Here is a 19903-nt window from a genome sequence, read left to right as displayed (position 1 = left end):
ATATAGTGATACAGTGACATTGCTGGCGATGGAGGCCTCACTGAGCCATCGGATTTCATCAAAAATATCTTAATTTGTGTTCTGAAGATGAACGAAGGTCTTACGGGTGTAGAACGACATGAGGGCGAGTAATTAATGACAGAATTTTCATTTTTGGGTGAACTAACCCTTTAACTTTTGTTTCTTACAATCCATTTAAAATTAGAATATGCTAAATACAAGTGTAAACAGAGTCTAAAATTGAAAGATTCAGGTATATTTCTCTTTTCTGTGACTTACCGCAGTAAACCAAAAATTATTTTAATAACAGGTGTAAATGGGGCCTTTAAAAAGTCTGGTTCTAGTGAATCTGTCATGTTTAGAATCTGTGAAGGTACAGATTTAAAAAACATTTCAGATTCAAATCCCTCCATGGCTGATTTAAGATACTGAAGGCCACTGAAAGCTTCAGTGGCGTTTATTTGAATCTGCCTTTTCTAAATAGTTGTTTGGATACTTAAAATTATGATTATCTTGGCAACCTCCAAAGTAGCATCCCCAGCCATGATGCATGCATATCCATGTATCCTAGTGCACTGGTCCTGTGTACGCTCTGGGCATGTGCTGGAAAGTGTTGGTCTGCCTTACTGTACATTGGGGTCACAGCGTGCTGGAGACGGTGTCAGCTGGGTGGGCATATGGAGGTCTTGGCTGCTGGTGCAAGCAGACTGTGGGCAACCCTGGGTCCAAACTTGGGCACATTTGTTCTATAGGCAGAAGGCAGGGGCAACCCCTATACCGGCCACACTCTGAGGACCCGGGACAGTGGCCCCCACCAGATGCCTGTTTTTGTCTACATAGTTCAGCCATTTTGAGATTAATCTTCATGTAATTTGGTTTCAGATTGTTAATGTTAGTTATGTTAAGCATAGTTGGATAGTCATATTTTCAATATTCCCATTTATCTTAAAGTGTTTTGGAAATGTAATGAGAAACAAGAAATAGTTTTATCCATTTTATCATGGTGTGCTTTTGAAAGCATTTTAAGCTGCACCTCATTTTGTTATTGCGTTTTCTAAAACTTTGAATAATGTTTAATTAAAAGCCTGTTACATCCTGCATGAAATGGTTATATAAACTTAAAAAGTGTTTTTTGGGGGCTATTCTCTGGTGTTCATTTTACAAACTCACAATCCTGTAGTTTTGGAGTTCTGTTTATGTAAGTTCACATGTCAGGCTGATTAGCTGTAAGAGGTACTAGTGAATTAGGAGATCTTGACTTGACCCAACAGAGATGACATATAATGAAAATGGACACAAAAAAAAAGAAAAAGAAGAAGAAACATGGCTCTCCGAGCATGAATGTTTCATCAGTTCTACTGCACTATGCCGCTGAAAGCCTCAAGTTGAGTCTCTACCACACAATTGACCTGAAAGTTTAATAATAACTCGCTCATGAGGCGTTGCATGTGTGTCAGGCTGTTTGTGCGTCTACATCTACATCTTCGCTCATATTTTCTACTGTATTTTTATGTGTGTGTGTTTACAGAAAATTTGACACCCCCCACCCCACTCTAGATAAAAAGGGTCCTGTGAGAGAGGAGTGTACAGCCAACCACATGGCAGGGCAGGCGCGGTGTCCTGGGCTGGGGCCGTATGGAAGGTCAGGGGGGTTGGCGAGTAGCGGCAGCCAGGACTCTGAAGGAAACAGTGGGAGAATGGGGCGGCTTGAGCCCGCTGGTCACCAGCCAACATGCCCAACCTTCGAGAGTTTCGCTTTTCTGTCTCTCAAAGCACTCCAAATTTATGGTATGCTAAATGACACAATACAGTTATTTGGTTCAGTGTAGTAAAGTTGACATTGCTGACATTGCCCGTTTTAACATTCTGAGCTTTTTTATATAAAGTATAGTTGGCATAATCAGGGTTTTTGTTGTTATAACCGTATAAAAGTACAATTCACTCTTAAAAATTCAATTAAAGATTATTTGTATAGCGCTTTTCACAATACATATTGTTTCAAAGCAAAAGCATCTAAGTAATGTCCATATGGCAGTGATGTATACGGCCGTTGTGTGCTTCTCACTCTTAAAAATAAGGGTTCTTTATTGGCATCGATTGGTTCCATGAAGAACCTTTAACATTCATTGATTGCACAAAAGGTTCTTTATAATGGAAAAAGGTTCTTTCCATGATTAAAATGTTCTTCACACTAAGAAAACTGTTAAGAACTGTTATCGAAAAGGTTCTTTGGGGAACCAGAAATGGTTCTTCTAAGGCATCACTGTGAAAACCCTTTTTGGAACCTCTATTTTTAGCAGCAATACCATAGAAGAACCATTTTGGGCTCCCTAAAGAACTTTTCAGTGAACAGTTCTTAAAGGGTTAGTTCACCCAAAAAATTGTCATTAATTACTCACCCTCATGTCGTTCCACACCCGTAAGACCTTCGTTCATCTTCGGAACACAAATTAGGATATTTTTCATAAAATCCGATGGCTCAGTGAGGCCTCCATTGACAGCAGGATAATTAACACTTTCAGATGCCCAGAAAGCTACTAAAGACATATTTAAAACAGTTCATGTGACTACAGTGGTTCAGTGGTAATGTTATGAAGTGACAAGAATACTTTTTTTGTGCCAAAAAACAAAATAACGACTGTATTCAATATCTAGTGATGGGCGATTTCAAAACACTGCTTCATGAAGCTTTGAAGCTTTACGAATCTTTTGTTTTGAATCAGCGGTTCGGAGCGTGTATCAAACTGCCAAAGTCATGCCCCCCAGTGGTGAACCATTGAAATTTCGAAACACTTATCATGTAATGAAGCCTAATTTACTGAAATCACGTGACTTTGGAAGTTTTATGAAAAATATCTTAATTTGTGTTCCGTGTGGTGTGGAACGACATGAGGGTGAGTAATTAATTACAGAAATTTCATTTTTGGGTGAACTAACCCTTTAAAATAACTATTTTTTCCTTAGTGTGAAGTACATTTTAATAATCTAAAGAACACTTTTCCACTATAGAGATCCTTTTGTGCAAAGGAAAGATTCCATGGGTATTTAAGTTTCCTCATTGAACCATTGATGCCAATGAAGAACCTTTATTTTTAAGAGTGTATGCCACTAATCTTATGGTTGTATACTAAGTAATTAATGAGTAGACACAAAAATATTGGTTTTAGTTTCAGTTATTGTATTATATCAGAAGAAAGATACTGTGGAGTGAAATGAGAGGTGAAACTAGCATAGCTATGTAGGAAATCCTTTGCCTGTGACAGTTTTACAGTTTAGCGATTGTTATATAAAATATTTGAACCCAGAATGCCTCATTTGACCAATGAGTTTTAACATTTACTTTATAGTGGCTTAGAAAATGTATGTGAGAAACAAGAAATAGCTTTATCTGGTCATTTTTCTTGAGCCTGCCGGTCTAATTTCATGAGAAACTCGCCATGTCTTTATCACAAACCCCCTTTCAGTCTTCATACAAAACAGTCTCCACACCAATGATACCAAACCTTTGCTCGGGCTCGGTCTCGCTTGTGTTTTAAAGTAGGACAAAAACATTTTTTTTTCCATGAAAATTGCATAAGGCCAGGGCAACAAACATGGAAAAGGGGGCCATGTGAAATATTGAAAAGGTTGAATAATTCAGGGCATCCGGTCATGTGTTAAAAACAGGATTTTGGGGAGAGGGGGTGGAGGAGAAGGTGAGGCGTAAGGGGAGTGATCCCCCAGCCGCTCTCCACACCCACCTGCAGGGTGACAGTCCTCTCTCCTGGCCTGAACCCCATCTGGAGCGGGACGGGATTAGACGAGGCCAGACAATAGTGCAGGAATAACTATGGAAAAAGTTCAATACAAATGGATTCTTTTCTAGCTTTTCCCAATTTCAGGCATTTTTTTTAAATAAAGTGTTGCAGCCTTTTTCATTTCCCAGAAAAAATTGCGCTGGCCATTTTAATCAAATCCTAGTATTATTTTTCCTCATTTGTACTAAAAATTAAATAACTAAAAATATATTTTTATATTATATTTTAAATTAATAATTTAAATAATAAAATTGAAACCGTATAAAATGCTGTCCATCTCTTTGCTTTATGACTATAAAAGTAAAAAAAAAAAAAAAAAATGTAAATTTTTTTTTAAAGCTTATAAGCTTATTTTATGAATATTTAAGCTAATCATACATGTATAAGACATAAATACATGCAACTGTTATGTTTATTTAACATTATGACGTACTATGACATGTTTTGTTTTTATATATGATATTTTATATATGACATTTTTATATATGATTTTAAAAATAGCGTAACTGCAGAGCACTTCGCTGACCATTTCAATCAAATTCTAGCATTTTTTTCTCGTTTGTACTAAAATGAAATAATAATACAATGAAAAAAATGTAATAATAAAATAATATATAATAAAATAAAATAAAATAAAATAAAAGCATTGGTTATGCTGTGTCCATCCCTTTAGGCAACATTTTATGACTACAAAAGTAAAAAAAAAAAATCTCATGATCCTATGAATATTTAAGCCAATCACATAACAGACTTAAAGACATAAATACATCCAATGTTTGTTTATTTAACATATTTTTTTTATATGATATAAAAATAGCATTACTGCAGAGGACATCCATGGACCTACTATTGATTTTTTTCCTTTACAAATCACCCTTCACATAAATCCCGAGGTATTCTGCCCCACACACGCAAGCGCACACACACCACGTCATCCTCTCTGAAGTGAACGGATGGGCGGATGGGCTTCTCTCGTTCTCTCGCACACAAAAAAGTGCATTAGGGGCTGGGAGGGGTAAATGGCAACTGCTCGCGTGTTGTCAGGATAGATTAGTGTGACACGACTCAATCAGACGTTCAGCTCGGCAGACAGGCTCGGGGGAATTTTGCAGAATGCCGTACGAGATCCCCATTGCTCTTGGATACACACACACATACACACACCCACCCATCTCGACATCTAGCTCTTGGAATCAGACAATCAATATTTATTTCAATTTGTAATCCTATTACATTTGCACATATTGTGTGTTTATGTGTTGTATTAGCATGTGTGTGTGCGTTAAAGCATTGATAATTTCACTGGACCTCATAAATGTCATTTATACAGAATGGATGACAGTTTTGGTACAAGCTTTATTGGTGTTGTGGTGGTATTTGGTACAAGCCGTGTGTCGGTGTGTGTGTTCTAACAAGAGAGTATGTTTGTTCTCTGTAAATATCAGCAGGCCAACTCGGGTCTCCTCCCACTGTTTTGTTTACCGAAATAAATGACCCCATTACATCACTGGCAGGAAACACCGCTCAACATGGATTTTCTTGTGTGTGTGCGAGTGTGTGCATACATATAGGTGTGTGTATTCATATATAATATATTCATTCATATATATATATATATATATATATATATGAATGAATATATATTTTAAATGAGTACTTTTATTCAGCAAGGAAGCGTTAAATTAATCAAAAGTGACAGTGAAGACATTTATAATGTTACAAAAGATTTATATTTCAAATAAATGCTGTTCTTTTGAACTTTCTATTCATAAAATAAGTGAAATATATATATATATATATATCACGATTTCCACAAAAATATGAAGCAACACTGCTGTTTTTTAACATTGATAATTTTTATTTAAATTTTTAAAGTTTATTAAGCAACAAATCAGCATATTAGAATGATTTTTGAAGGATCATGTGACACTGAAGACTGGAGTAATGATGCTGAAAATTCAGCTTTGATCACAGAAATAAATTACATTTTATAGTATATTAAAATATAAAATAGTTATTTTAATTAGTAATAATACTTCATATTTTCAATATTTTTACAGTATTTTTGGTCAAACAAATGCAGCCTTGCTGAGGATAAGAGACTTCTTTCAAAAACATTAAAAAAAAAATCTTACCAACCCACAAAGCTTTGAGCTTTTGATAGTGTACTTATTTACTTTGTTAGGCTCCTGGTCTTTTTGTGAACTATTCATTGGCGAAGACTATTCAAAATTACAAACCGTCTTTGTAATCTTTCATCACAAGCAACTAAAACAACTTTCCTTTTCAGATGACATCAAGCCCTATTATTTTTCAGCCCGCCCCTCCACCGTCCTGTCATACAAAGATCACTCTTTACAATCCAATCAATTCCTGATGCATGAAATCAAATCCCACCCACTTTCTTCTGGTTGAACATTTCGTTTCTCCAAAGTATGGAAGTAAAATCAGCTTCATAATAGCTTTAAATATCAGGCAGACTAAAAAAAAGCAATCTGTGGAAGTAATTTCACCATGACTGACCCTCCAGAAGAGCAAAATGTGTCACTGTCCAAGCCATTGTGTTTTTACATGCTGTAGAATATGTAGCACAGCTCTCTGTCTGTCTACAGCAGTGCATGGCTGAATTCTGCATGCCAGCCGTCCTGTCACATACAATTAAACCTAGACACTTGCGTCTCTTCCTCTGCTTTTACACACACTGTCTCCCATTTCAAAAAGGCACCAGAGAGAAATGAGCAGCATTTTTTCCCTCATGATAATGTATATGCACTTGCAAGTCATATAGACTTGCAGTAGAAGTCAATGTGGCAAGCATACAACTATCACCCCATAGACTTTCACTGTAAGTGCATTTCTGTACAAATAAAGTTTGTTGTTATTATTGTTCTTCTAGCAAGTTAAAGATACTTATTGATATTTAGCCCCATGGAATGCTAATTTTACCAGGGGAACCCCGCAAAAAAAGTGGATTTTATCCCCCGGAATGCGATTTTTACCGGGGGACCCCCCTGAAGCGTGATTGGGCTAGTTTTGAGTAGCAATTGGGTAGGTTTTGTTGTGGCAAAGTTACTAATACTTAGTAGAATGTCTAAAATGGACCATCGAAAGAATGCTTAACCTTATACTTTGGCACATTGTAACATTGTTTGTGATACAAATATGAATGAGATTTCAAATCATGCGGATTGAGGAGAGGTACGTGCGCAAAAACTCCTTAGACTTATTTCACAGACCCTGAGCTCAGTGTTATTTTAGTTTTTAATTGTTTTATTATACACTGTAAAAAGAATTGTTGGTTTAACTTAAAAAAAAGTAAGTTACCTGTTTGCCTTAAAATTTTGAGTTCATTGAACTTAAAAATGTGAGTTAATACAATGAAGGCAATTTGTTTAATCAACAGAAACTCAAAATATTATGTTATCTGAACCACATTAATTATCTAAGTTGATTTGACAAAAGAAAAAATGTTCTGATAACAATCATGAAAATCATTTTTTACAGTGTAGTTATTAATATTTTGAATGAGCTTTTATTTTTATATTTTTATATAATCAACAACCTAGCAGTGTGCCAGTGAGTTTTGCATTATCAAGCACCACACATTTTCTTAAAAAAAATAATTTTTTTTACTTGATTTAACCCTGAATATTGCTTTGAATGTAAAAAAAAAGTCTCTCTCTCTCTCTCTCTCTCTCTTTCTCCCTTCCTCTGTTCTTGCACTTGTCCCTGTTTTGGTAGCTGCCCACTGGTGCATTTAATAAAATAAAAAGGACTCGAGCGTGCTGTAGGCATGGTGCAAGATGATAGCCAGATCTGCTTACTGTAAATACTGCATAAAAAAAAACTCACCTCCGTCACACGCAAACACACAGAGGTGAGTGCGACAGCGAACCCTAGACATCTTAAAGGACCTCAGAACCTTAGAACGGTTAATTGTTCGCTCTCCAACAAGAATGGTTGTTTATCTTGTTCTGCTTCATTACATGAGAATAATCACAACATTTTGCTTCATTGCCTCAAGTGTTGAAACTGCACCGCAGACAAAAGGAGCGTGTGTGTTTGTTTGTGCGAGCGTGCGGGGAGGTGTTGCTAGTCCAAGGGGGTGCTTTCGGAGTGGGGAACGTTTTGCTGAGTCCTTCATCAGCAAGTCAAGTTTATCCATCTGGGTTGGCAGGTTTATTCTCTTGTCCCTAATTTTCTTTTGTCCTCCGGCAGGGCCTCTCTGTGCGACACACACACACACACCTCTGCCTGGTGACCTGGAGTGTGTGAGCCTCTCACCGGTGCTTTTAAGCCAAGCTGCCAGCTGACTGAGGCCGAATCCCTGTGCAACCAAGCATGGACGTAAAAACAAACACATGTTGAATTTGTTCATTTCTCACTGGAGTATATCATATTGTTATACCCTGCACAGATCTTATTTAAGAACAGGATTTTTTATAATACTGTTATAAATAAATTTTATGTGAATCAGAAGGGACATGGCAATACAATGTGTGTGTGAATACATATACATTTTTTACATAAATATTTTAGTCTGTGAGTCAAGCATAGAGCAACCAAGAAAACAAAACTGCAAAAAAAAAAAAAAAAAAAAAAAAAAAGTTTGGGTATATATATAAAAAATATACCTATTAACATTCATTTATTAATTTATATCAATAATATTATTCATTTAAAACATGACAATTTGTACGGCTTATTACCATCCATTAGATAGTCAGTGATCACATTTTGTGGGTTATTAACTAATCTGGCAACATTTTCCATGTCTGTAGTCAAGAGGAACTTAACAGTTTACCTACTGAAGCTCCTTAATCAAATTACTGATTGAATGATGCTGTTTAAAACCTGATTACATGCGTGGTCTGAGCTGAATTAAGACACTTGAACAGTTCCAAGGTCCATCAAACATTTGCAACTGCAATGTTTGCGATATTAGGTTAAATTGGTCGTAAATGTCTAGTTAGCGTTTCAAGAGAGAACTCTCTCAGCTTTTTGCTTGGTCTTCTCGTGCTGTAATGGGCAACGGGTTTAGATAACTAGGCTCAATTGTATTCCGTCTCAATCAGTAATCTCTCTTTTATTGAAGTATTAAGGGCCTATAATGGCTTCTAAGCTCTTGTGGGTGGCCGGTGGTAGCATCTAAAGAGCTTCGGTGCTGCTTCTTTAGGTCTGGCAGATCTTCTCGCAAAGCCACCACCTCTGAATGTGTCTGAATGCCATACCTCTCTCTGATTAAGTCCCCTGGCCTCGACCAGCCGAGCGTGAAAGATCAAATGTGCGAAAACAGAGGAGGGTCCATAGTGACGTGATAGTTATCTGTCCCAGTCAATGCAAGGGAGCGAGATAATGGGTGCACATGAAACAAGTGGGCAGCACTGACAACCCCGGACCTATTTGATCCTCCCCAGACCGTAAAGGGGGCTTAAGCCAGGCCCTGTTTCACATAAGAATACTCAGTGGATAATTAGCATACTCCTCCTCCCCTCCTTTCACAGGCTGGCTGCTCTATTGGGTTGGCACCGCTTTGGTGTTTGGGACTTCACCCTCAAATGACCGATCTGCCCCTGTGTTGACCTGATGGCCTCTTTAGCTGACCACTTGATTAAGAGACTTGGGCGTCCTGTCACATTGACACAGTTCACCTTTTGCTTTGCTCTGCTGATGTGTCTATGCTAGGGCTGTCAATCGGTTGCAAATTTGGATCAAATTAATTAGTATTTATCTGTCTATCGATCTTTCATTCTAGCTATCGTTTTATTGTTCTAGCTATTCTAGCTATCGTTTTATCGTTAAAACTACCGTTTTATCATTATAGCTATCATTCTAGCTATCGTTTTATCGTTCTAGCTAACATTCTAGCTATCGCTTTATCTAGCTATCATTTTATCATTCTAGCTATCATTTTATATCGTTTTATCATTCTAGCTATTGTTCTAGCTATCGTTTTATCATTCTAGCTATCATTCTAGCTATCATTTTATCGTTCTAGCTATCATTCTAGCTATCATTTTATCGTTCTAGCTATCATTCTAGCTATCATTTTATATCGTTTTATCATTCTTGCTATTGTTCTAGCTATAATTTTATCATTCTAGCTATTCTAGCTATCGTTTAATCGTTCTAGCTATCATTCTAGCTATTGTTTTATCGTTCTAGCTATCATTCTAGCTATCATTTTATCATTCTAGCTATCGCTCTAGCTATAATTTTATCATTCTAGCTATCGTTTAATCGTTCTAGCTATCGTTTTATCGTTCTATCGTTCTAGCTATCATTTTATCGTTCTAGCTATTGTTCTAGCTATCATTTTATCATTCTAGCTATCATTCTAGCTATCGTTTTATCGTTCCAGCTATCGTTTTATCATTCTAGCTATCATTTTATCATTCTAGCTATCGTTCTAGCTATCATTTTATCATTCTAGGTATCGTTCTAGCTATCATTTTATCGTTCTAGCTATCGTTCTAGCTATCATTTTATCATTCTAGCTATCATTCTAGCTATCGTTTTATCTTTCTAGCTATCGTTTTATCATTCTAGCTATCATTGTAGCTATCATTATTATTGTTCTAGTTATCTTTCTAGCTATCGTTCTAGCTATCATTTTATCATTCTAGCTATTGTTCTAGCTACCGTTTTATCGTTCTAGCTATCGTTCTAGCTTTCGTTCTGATGTTCTAGCTATCTTTCTAGCTATCGTTCTGTTGTTCTAACTATCTTTCTGTCTATATATCTATCTTTCTATCTAGCTATCATTCTAGCTTATCGTTATATTGTTCTAGCTATCGTTCTAGCGTTCTAGATATTGTTCCAGCTATCGTTTAATAATTGTAGCTATCATTCTTTTGTTCTAGCTATCACTCTAGCTATCATTCTAGTTATCGTTCTAGCATTCTAGCTATTGTTCTATCATTCGTTCTATCATTCTGTCTATCTATCATTGCTGGTTTATATATTGTACACATGCAAACAGTCTTTTACTGTTGTGTCACATTTCGTTTTGCTGTTTTTCGGCATCTTGCTCCATGAATGTTACATTTATTATACAAGAAATCAAGAAAAAGTCAACTCAGAACCTCTCTAACATCTAAAAAAAAAAAAAAAAAAAAAAAAAAAAAAAAGATAAAATTACTTTTAAGTCCCATTTTCTCCCAAGATAAATGATTACTGTGTCATTTGGAATTGCTTTTATTCCCTTCTATAACTTTGCTTGCATATTTAAGGCCGGTCTGTCTCGTTAGTTTCCCTGGAGATACATTAAAATCCTCCACACCCACTAGCTGGCCCTCTCGACCACCACCTGCCTCCTCCTAGAACACAGCCGTGGCAGGCCAGTGCCATTTTAGCAAGTTACTTAGCACCTGCTCTAGGGAGTTACCCAAAAACTAGTCCACATTAGAGCCAGTGTCCCCTCAAAACACTCTCACTCAATGTCATTATTTAAATATCAGAAATGAAAATACTTTCTGAAGTTGTTTTTAATGCATGTGCTCTGTATGTATCTTTTGCTTTTGTTAAAGTAATTTTAATTTATTTTGCTCTTTTCATTTTGTGTGTATGTGTGTGTGTGTGTGTGTGTGTGTGTATATACATCTCAAACCTGTCTTTCTAATCCCATTTCTAAAATGAAAAAAAAAAATGAAGGCATCTTAATGAGTCAGAGATAAAAAAGGCTCCATTTGACTAAATGATTGTCCAGAATCTCCAGCAAAGGGGTATAATCCTCAACTAGGCCAATTAGCGCAAGCCTGGGTTCACTATCCTCAGACAAGCCAACTGATTAGAGCTGACACCAGTCTAGTTCTCACTGCTGCAATGCCAGGTATGATGGGTCTACTTCAAAGAGCCTCCAGGCATCAGCAGGGCAAAGGATTGGAGGCCAACTTTGGCCGGCCTGCTAATCTCCCTGCTGCTAAAGCCACGGCGCTCCCCAGTACTCGCACAAAACCAGCTTACAGTTGCACAATCAGGAGGTATTAAGGCCTGGGTCTGAGTCATGCCAATTGCCTTTGATTTTCTGATCGTCTGACCGAGAGGATGGTCACACGTCCTGTCATATGTTTTTAAGGCATGCTTATGATTAAGTGGCCAAGTACATCTGTAAAAACTCCATCTATTTATATATCTATATCTATATCCATCCATCCATCCATCCATCCATCCATATTTTTACCCGATATCTAAGAAAAAAAAATCCATCCATCCATCCTATTTTTTTTCATATTGTTAAGAATCCTTTGCATGCAGGCAATGCCTGAAGTCTGGAACCCATAGACATCACCAAAGACTGGGTTTCCTGCTTTGTGATGCTTTTCCAGGCCTTTACTGCAGCTATCTTCAGTTGTTGTTTGTTTGTGGGTCTTTCCACCTTTAGTGCCACTGGAAGCCATTCATGGCCATGCCATCACACTGCTTTGTACGTGTGTGAAACACACCATGTTTTACAGTTGATGTTGTATGCTTTGGATCATGAGCTGTTCCAAGCCTTCTCCATACTTTTTTCTTTCCGTCATTCTGGTACAGGTTGATCTTAGTTTCATTCATCCAAAGAATGCTTTTCCGGAACTGGTCTGGCTTTTTTAGATTTTTTTTGGCAAAGTCTAATCTGGCTTTTCTATTGTTGAGGCTTATGAATTCTGTATTGGCTCTCAAGAAGTCTTCAATTGTAGACTTTGAAAATGACACACCTACCTCCTGAAGAGTGTTCTTCAATTGGCTGGATGTTGTGAAGGGGTTTTTCTTTACCATGGAGAGGATCCTGCGATTGTCCATCACTGTTGTTTTCTGTGGAAGGCCTTTTTATGTTGCTGAGATCACCAGTGCATTATTTTTTTCTCAGAATGTACCAAACTGTTGATTTGGCCACTCCTAATGTTCCTACTATCTCTGTTGTGGATTTGAAGCCTAACAACTGTCCGTTTCATTCGCATGGGGAACTCCTTTGACCGCATGATGTAGGTTCACAGCAACAGCTTCCAAATGCAAATGTCACACTTAGGTCAACTCCAGACCTTTTACCTGCATTATTATGTCCATGGAATGTCCGTAAAACATAAAAACCCAACGTGTGTGTGACCTGACACATGATTGGCAGGTCTGTTTTTGGAGAGGGTTCAGGTAAAGGCTGACTGCTGCTGAAGGGAGTTAGTTCCCACAACTAATGGTTGCAATCTGCTGGAAGCTCAAATTTCAAGTAGGCTTGCAGGCCTTGGCCAGGTGAAGAAACACAATTGGCTATGATTCCAGGTAGGTTAGCTAGTTATGGGAACAATTTCCTCTTAATCACTTAATTGTTTGCTGTGGGGATTGGCAACAAGTAGACTGATCTCTTATCTACTTTCAGCTTTTGAAATGAAGTATACTCTTTGTGTTTCCCACTAAAACACAAATTCATCTTCTAGCTAGCAAATACTAACAAAAATGGCATGAGCGAATAAAATCCAGTTTTCTAATAGGGAAAGTGTTGTTATATGCCTTAAATTAGATTAAAATTAAATGATGTCACTACTAATCATTCTTGTATAATGCTGAGCTTAGTTGTAGGTGGACTTACTGTACAATAACATTTAGCCATGCAGGTGCATTAGCCTGAAGCTACCATTAACTTCAGGACAGGTGAGCTATGTTGGATTAGTTTCTTCACACTGGAAGGGGGACTAAGGTTTGGCTAAGAATGTGAAACAGGCGTGTAATTAAACTGTGCTTATGCAGTCAGACAATGAAGCTAATGAGAACTTCTCATCACTGACAGGGTGAAAATTTGGACTACATGACTGGTTTCAAGTTATCTCAGCTCGATTTGCTTTGGAATGTAGTGCATGCAGGCGTTGCGTTCCTCAGAGGTGTCACTGTTGTGATGCTTCTGTTGGATTATTTATGTTTTTGTTGTACCAAAATCCCAGATTTTTCCAGCCAAGTGAGCACATGTATTTTCAGGCTGCCCGCTTTCTCCACCATTTCTTGTACATTGCAACTTTATTTCTATCAATTGAATATGTATATCTTGCAGCGTGTTTTCATATTTAGCAAACATGCTTGCATATTTTTTTAGTCCTTGTATACAAATATAAAAAGAAAAAACAGAATGCATTTTCTATTAAAAAAACAAAAAACAAACATTTGCTTTATTCTTGGTTACAGGTTGGGGAAACTGAATGGTCAAAATTGCTCACTTGGTCAATAAGGTAAGTTTAATTTTTTTGTTTTACTAACGTGCAGTTAAAAAATAATAAACCAATAAAAATAAAAAAACAATATAATAAACCGATAATAACTGCATATTTTATTTAGCTTTTACTTTGTTTCATTTAATGTAATAATTCTTTGAAATCTACAATTTTATAATGTGAATTAGAGTTATGACCATTGACGTGTGTCTTCTCATGTAAGAATTATTTATATGAGCCAGAGCTTAATGATAAATTAAAAATAGACTTGTTAAATATTATGTACAAATTTGGTGGCTTTATCTGTTATATGACAGATTTCACTTTCATGGAGCTTCTGAGATGCATCTTTCTGATGCACATTACGAAAATGGCTCTTGTTATATGAGTATTTATATCACCCATATAAAAAAAATGCATTTATTTATAGTTGATAACTCTGTATGTGATGTGTTCATCAACAAACTTTTTAGACCATTGAGCTCAAAACATAGGAATGTCAGCAGTTGGATTAAATAGATTAATATATTTATGAGGTATTTTGTGTAGTGAAATAGCAAACAAATTGTTAGTGGTTTCTGTTGTTGGAGGCTCCAGCTACAAGCCGAGCTGCTGGAGTCTAGGTCACCAGTTCAGGTCCTTGTCACCTGGAGTAGCGCTCTTATCTGAGCTGTTTTGTCAGATCCTGTCATGACATCTGTGCTCCTATTGGCTGCAATTTAACCTGAAACATGTTGGCATCAGCCTGCCAGAGGTACAGTGAGGGCAGCAGATGAAGGAAGAGAGTGGGAAGGAGGAAGATTGGAGGAGAAAGGGCAACTGTAAAGACGAGACGGCAGATAAGGACAAAAGGAGGGCAGCTAGGGGATTTGCGATTGTGATAGAGTCTGAATTAAGAGGTTATATTATGTTTTACATATCAATGATGGTTGGATTCATTGTGGCTCATTATGTAAGATGCAAAGTGAGTACTGAAGGCAAGATGGCTGCCGAAGTGATTACCAGTCAGTTCTAATTAAATAAAAGGCGTGAATGAGAGAAAAAGACTTGTTCCATTATGTTCTAGCCTTTCTTTAACAACATCTTATTGTCTCTAGCATGTTTCTACTGTGTTACTTAAGGAAGCACATGCTGGATCAGATGGTTTCAGTACAAATTAATAATTTGCAATACTAATACTTAAGTGTTCTATACGTCTGTCAGATGCTACTTCCCCTGTATAATCTAACTTTGGGCCTTTAACCACCTATAAAAAAACAGCATACCATTGCTTTTAAAATAATTATCTGTTGCATTTTCAAGAAAGGTTTGTTTTCTGTGGTAGTGGTATTCTATCTCAACCAAAACCATTCTACATGGTACATTGATTCAGACATATGTTGAATAATTATTCATAGTGCATGCTTTATTTCAAGCATTTGTAGGTCTTTGAACTAAAATGTTGAAGAGGTTAATGTGTTTGGGGGGGGAAAGTTTGCTTTTCATGCAAAGTAGGTAACTTTAAATGAACCAAAATGCTTCACTCAAAAGCAAATGTTTACAGTATTATGTAAACAACAACAAAAAATAATAAATAAATAACTGAGCTAGTCTTTAAAAATTGGTAGATAGAAGTTGTCTTTATTTCGATAGCCATTGTAAACATTCTACTAACTATAAATAACTTTGCAAGTGCAAAAAGCTCTCTAGCTCTCTCGTTAGAGCATTAGTAGACTGTTAGGGTTAGTAGAATAAGTTGACATGTAGTTGCAAATGTCTGTGTCTGTTGGGGAACCAACAAAATAAATGTGTGCTATGATATGGAATATGTTACTAGTATCTGATTTCGCAAATAGGTTGTTTCTGAATAATAAAAAAAAAATGTCGAAACAATGTAACGTGCTTGCTCTGGCACTAGTTTTGGGTGAAGAGATGTGCTTGTTGTTATTGTTTGTTATCATTGTACAAGCAGAACGGACGATTGGTCAGTGTGGTATTTTTCCCGCCTCCTCCTCCACTGTGATTGGACGGCTGCGTAAAAAGTGACAGTGATGAGTGCTGCGTTTTACCCAAAGTTGAACATTCTTCAACTCTTGCCGACTGGTAAAAAACGCAGAGCGCTCAGCATGAAATAGACGTTCAGCGCCTCGTCATGCTGCTGCCGTTTTAAAAAAAAAACTTGGCATTCTGATTAAAAACAATAAGATAAATACACTAGCCTCAGGAAAAAAAAAAACGTTGGTGGACACACGGCCTTAGTAGATATTAAGCCGAAAGTCTACTAATACTGTAATGACTGGTAGCTGACATGTCTAAAGTGGACTACCGAAATAAAGTGTTAGTGTCATTTTTTGCATGTTAATTTTAATGTCAGTGAAAAAAGTTGATAAATTAGCATTTCAAAAGGTCACAGGTCAAGTCTTTCCAGTGAATAAACATAACGTGATGTTTACCCAAATGATTGGCCACTTGAGTGGACGATAAAGTCTGTGAAAGGATAATCTAGTTATTATACCATTACGAACAACTATACATTGTTAAGTTTTTTCAAGTATCAGTTGTGTAAAAACCTCTACTGTCGGATTGGTGGGCATGTGACGGTCCTTGCTGAATTTATTGTTATCAGCGTCCCAGGCATCATCCGCCCCCCTCTTGTCCGTATTCAGAGGGGGAAGTCCAAAGGTGGAATTTTGATCCAGGCCATAGAGTGCCATAGCCAGGAGCAATTCCTGCTTTGTCTCCACTGGCATTCGACTTAAAAATAACTTTCCCACAGTTTGTGTCTCATCCAGATATGGGCCGGTGCAGGCCAAGCTGTTTTGTTGGATGGAAGCTTTGGGGTTTTGCTCAGGGGTTGTAGGGAGCCCCTTTGGTATGTGACTCAAATATAAATTCCCATTAGACAATCATCTGATAGTTTAACTCAAATGCTTTTTTGACATACAAAGTAAGGCTGTGATATATGTGAGTCGGCACTTGCAGTTCTAAAATGGGAATGAGAAGTAACTGGCAGCAATGCAAGTATCACTCCTTTCCAAAATAATTATTGTTATATATTGTCTGCATTTAGTTTAGTAGTCCCATAATGGAAAAGAGTGCATTACAACGCTGTCTTATGCTTTAATACAGTCTGTTGCAGCTTTATGATACAGACGGCATGACCGTACGCATTTTAAACACATGGAGAATTGTGTGGAACTAATGACAGTGTGTCTACATCAGGTTTAACACCATATCACATTTCACAACAGGAGATAAGAGGACTGCTGTGTATTTCAAAAAATAATAAGGTGGCTAGTACTAAGTTTAATTATTTATTTTATGTACTATGGTATAAATTGTAGATGTTTTTCTATAGTGACGTATATTTCAAGTTTTAGGTTTTAAATATGTTCATAGTTCATGAAGGGTCAGTCTGACTGTTTAAATTTCAATTATGTGAAATCTGAAAATATATTCATAATTTTCTTTTATTTATTCATAGTTATTAATATATATTCAGTATTTACATTTACTTTATATTCAGATTTACAAATAAATATTTTCAAAATTATAAGTTTTATATTGAGGATTTATAAATATACATTCAGATTTCAAATAATAGATTTCTTGATATAATATATATTATATATATACAGTAGTGGCCAAAAGTGATATTCGACCTAAGAAAAATTGATATCTTCACCCTTTATTTAAATATTATAAAAATTTGTTAAAGATTTTGTAAGCTGTAGTTTGCCCAAATAATTATTATATTGTATAATAATATTATATATAATTCAATATATATATATATAAGAAAATATTATTATACTTTCCCTCTACGTTTACACAAAATCCTGCAATGATGACTTTAAAATAAGCTTTTTTATGTGTCTCTAGTGGCGGATCAAGCAGTGACCATCAGGTCCAAACCCCACAGGTAGCCTTTCAGAGAGGTTGTATAGAGATGTACCAGAGCACAGATAATAAGTATTGATCACCGAAGAATGTACCTTATTGTTGTGGAAAGATTGTTCACAGCCAGGCATAAAGAGTAACACTACTTCAAAAAAAGGGTGTCTGTGTAAGTAGGTCCGCCTTCTATTTTGTGGAAGATTTTTGAGCCCCATTGTAAGCTGAGGATGATTTTAAATGTGTGGCTAAGATAAACTTTCCCATTGTCATTAATGAGGACGGCTAATACTGAGTGACAAGTGCATTTGGAGAGGGAGAAAAAAGAGCCGTTAAATTTGTCAAAGCAGATCATTTCAACTGAGCAAACTTAAGGCCTTTGGGGGGTGTTTTTTATTCTCATGAAGCCGTAGCCTTGAACCATTTTCAGAACATACAGAAAAAGCAGAGAAATGCTGGAAGAATCCTGTCTATTTTTGCTGTGTCAAGAGAAATTAGTACATTTTGGCCATGCTGAAATCTGCTGGGCCTGAGGTGTATACCTTTTTGTCCCATGGACCCTTTTCATATTTTTGAGGTTCTCAGAAGTGGAAGTCATCATAGTTGGGGTAAACTTCCATAGTGGTGAACAGGAGATGACAGCAAATATAATTTTTGTGTTGCCGTTTGCTCCAATAGCAAAAGAAAAAACTAGGGACGCACGATACCATTTTTTAAGGACCGAGTACGAGTACCGATAATTTTTTTCTAGTACTCGCCAATGCCGATACCTATACATTTATTAATTTCTCTCTCTCTCTCTCTCTCTCTCTCTCTCTCTCTCTCTCTCTTTTTTGATGTTGCAGTTTTCCAAGCACAACACAGTGAGACTAATGGATGTAGGACAGCTTCTTTATTTTTACTCTAATGAAAAGAGTAATCATGTTTATGTGCTTGTCACAAACTTAAAGAACAAAAATTTCACAGTGTCCAATAACCATCAAAGGGCATAATTACCAATATATATAATTGTTATTACAAACAATACAACAAATACTATAGAGATACAAATTTTTTAAAAAAAACTTGTTTTTCAGATACAGTAGGTTTATTTACCATGTATACATTTATTTAACACATTTTGTTGTTTTATTAACATTAATGACAAATATAGGCTACGGTCCCTTTAAGACCGAATCCATGGATGCTGACACATAAAATTCTGAAAATTCTGAAAATTCTGTCAGTTACGTCACGTGAGGTATCGGACTTTGGTATCGGGGGTATTTTTACGAGTACAAGTACATGGGCTTGGTATCGGTATCGGTTCATCCCTAGAAAAAACCCATGATGGCTTTTCACGACTTTCCACAGAGGTAATGATGTGAAATTTGCTGTCACTCCTTCATCTGTTGTATTTGAAACACTCACGCAGCACATTAATTCATATTTTGTAATTTACTGCCAAGGTAATATAACACAAATTATACCATTATAAACAGTGTTGGGGAAAGTTACTTTTAGAAGTAAAGCATTACAAAATTGTGTTATTCCCTAAAAAAATATATAACCGTGTTACTTAGTTAGGTACTTTTTTTATGGAAAGTAATGCTTTACATTACTTTTGTGTTACTTTTTCTCATCTGGTCTGGGCTTTGTAAGTTCTATTTTTGGCAAATATAAATTCCCTTTCACACCAAAAGTGAAATGAATAAGCCTCAGGTTGAAGGAAATGCACACCTGTATGCTTACATTTAGTCTAGAACCTAGTCTATAATAACCATCATGTTCACACAGCGCACACAACGCGCACACAATTTCTCTCAACATGTGGACAGGAGAGATGTCAGTCGATAAATGAGAAAAGAAAGTAACTTGCAAAAGTAACTTATTTAAAAAGTAACTCAAAAGATATTTTGTCGTAAATTTAAAAGTAATGCATTACTCTACTAGTTACTTGAAAAAAGTATTCTGATTATGTAACTCGCTTTACTTGTAATGCGTTACCTCCAACACTGGTTATAAATATATAATTTCAAATTTCAATAGTCAGATTGTCATTTCTCATGAACCCTTGTG

Source organism: Ctenopharyngodon idella, chromosome 24, assembly GCF_019924925.1.
Source record: "Ctenopharyngodon idella isolate HZGC_01 chromosome 24, HZGC01, whole genome shotgun sequence".
Taxonomy (NCBI): Eukaryota; Metazoa; Chordata; class Actinopteri; order Cypriniformes; family Xenocyprididae; genus Ctenopharyngodon; species Ctenopharyngodon idella.
The sequence above is the reverse complement of the archived record's forward strand: the minus strand, read 5'-3'. Positions refer to the sequence as shown.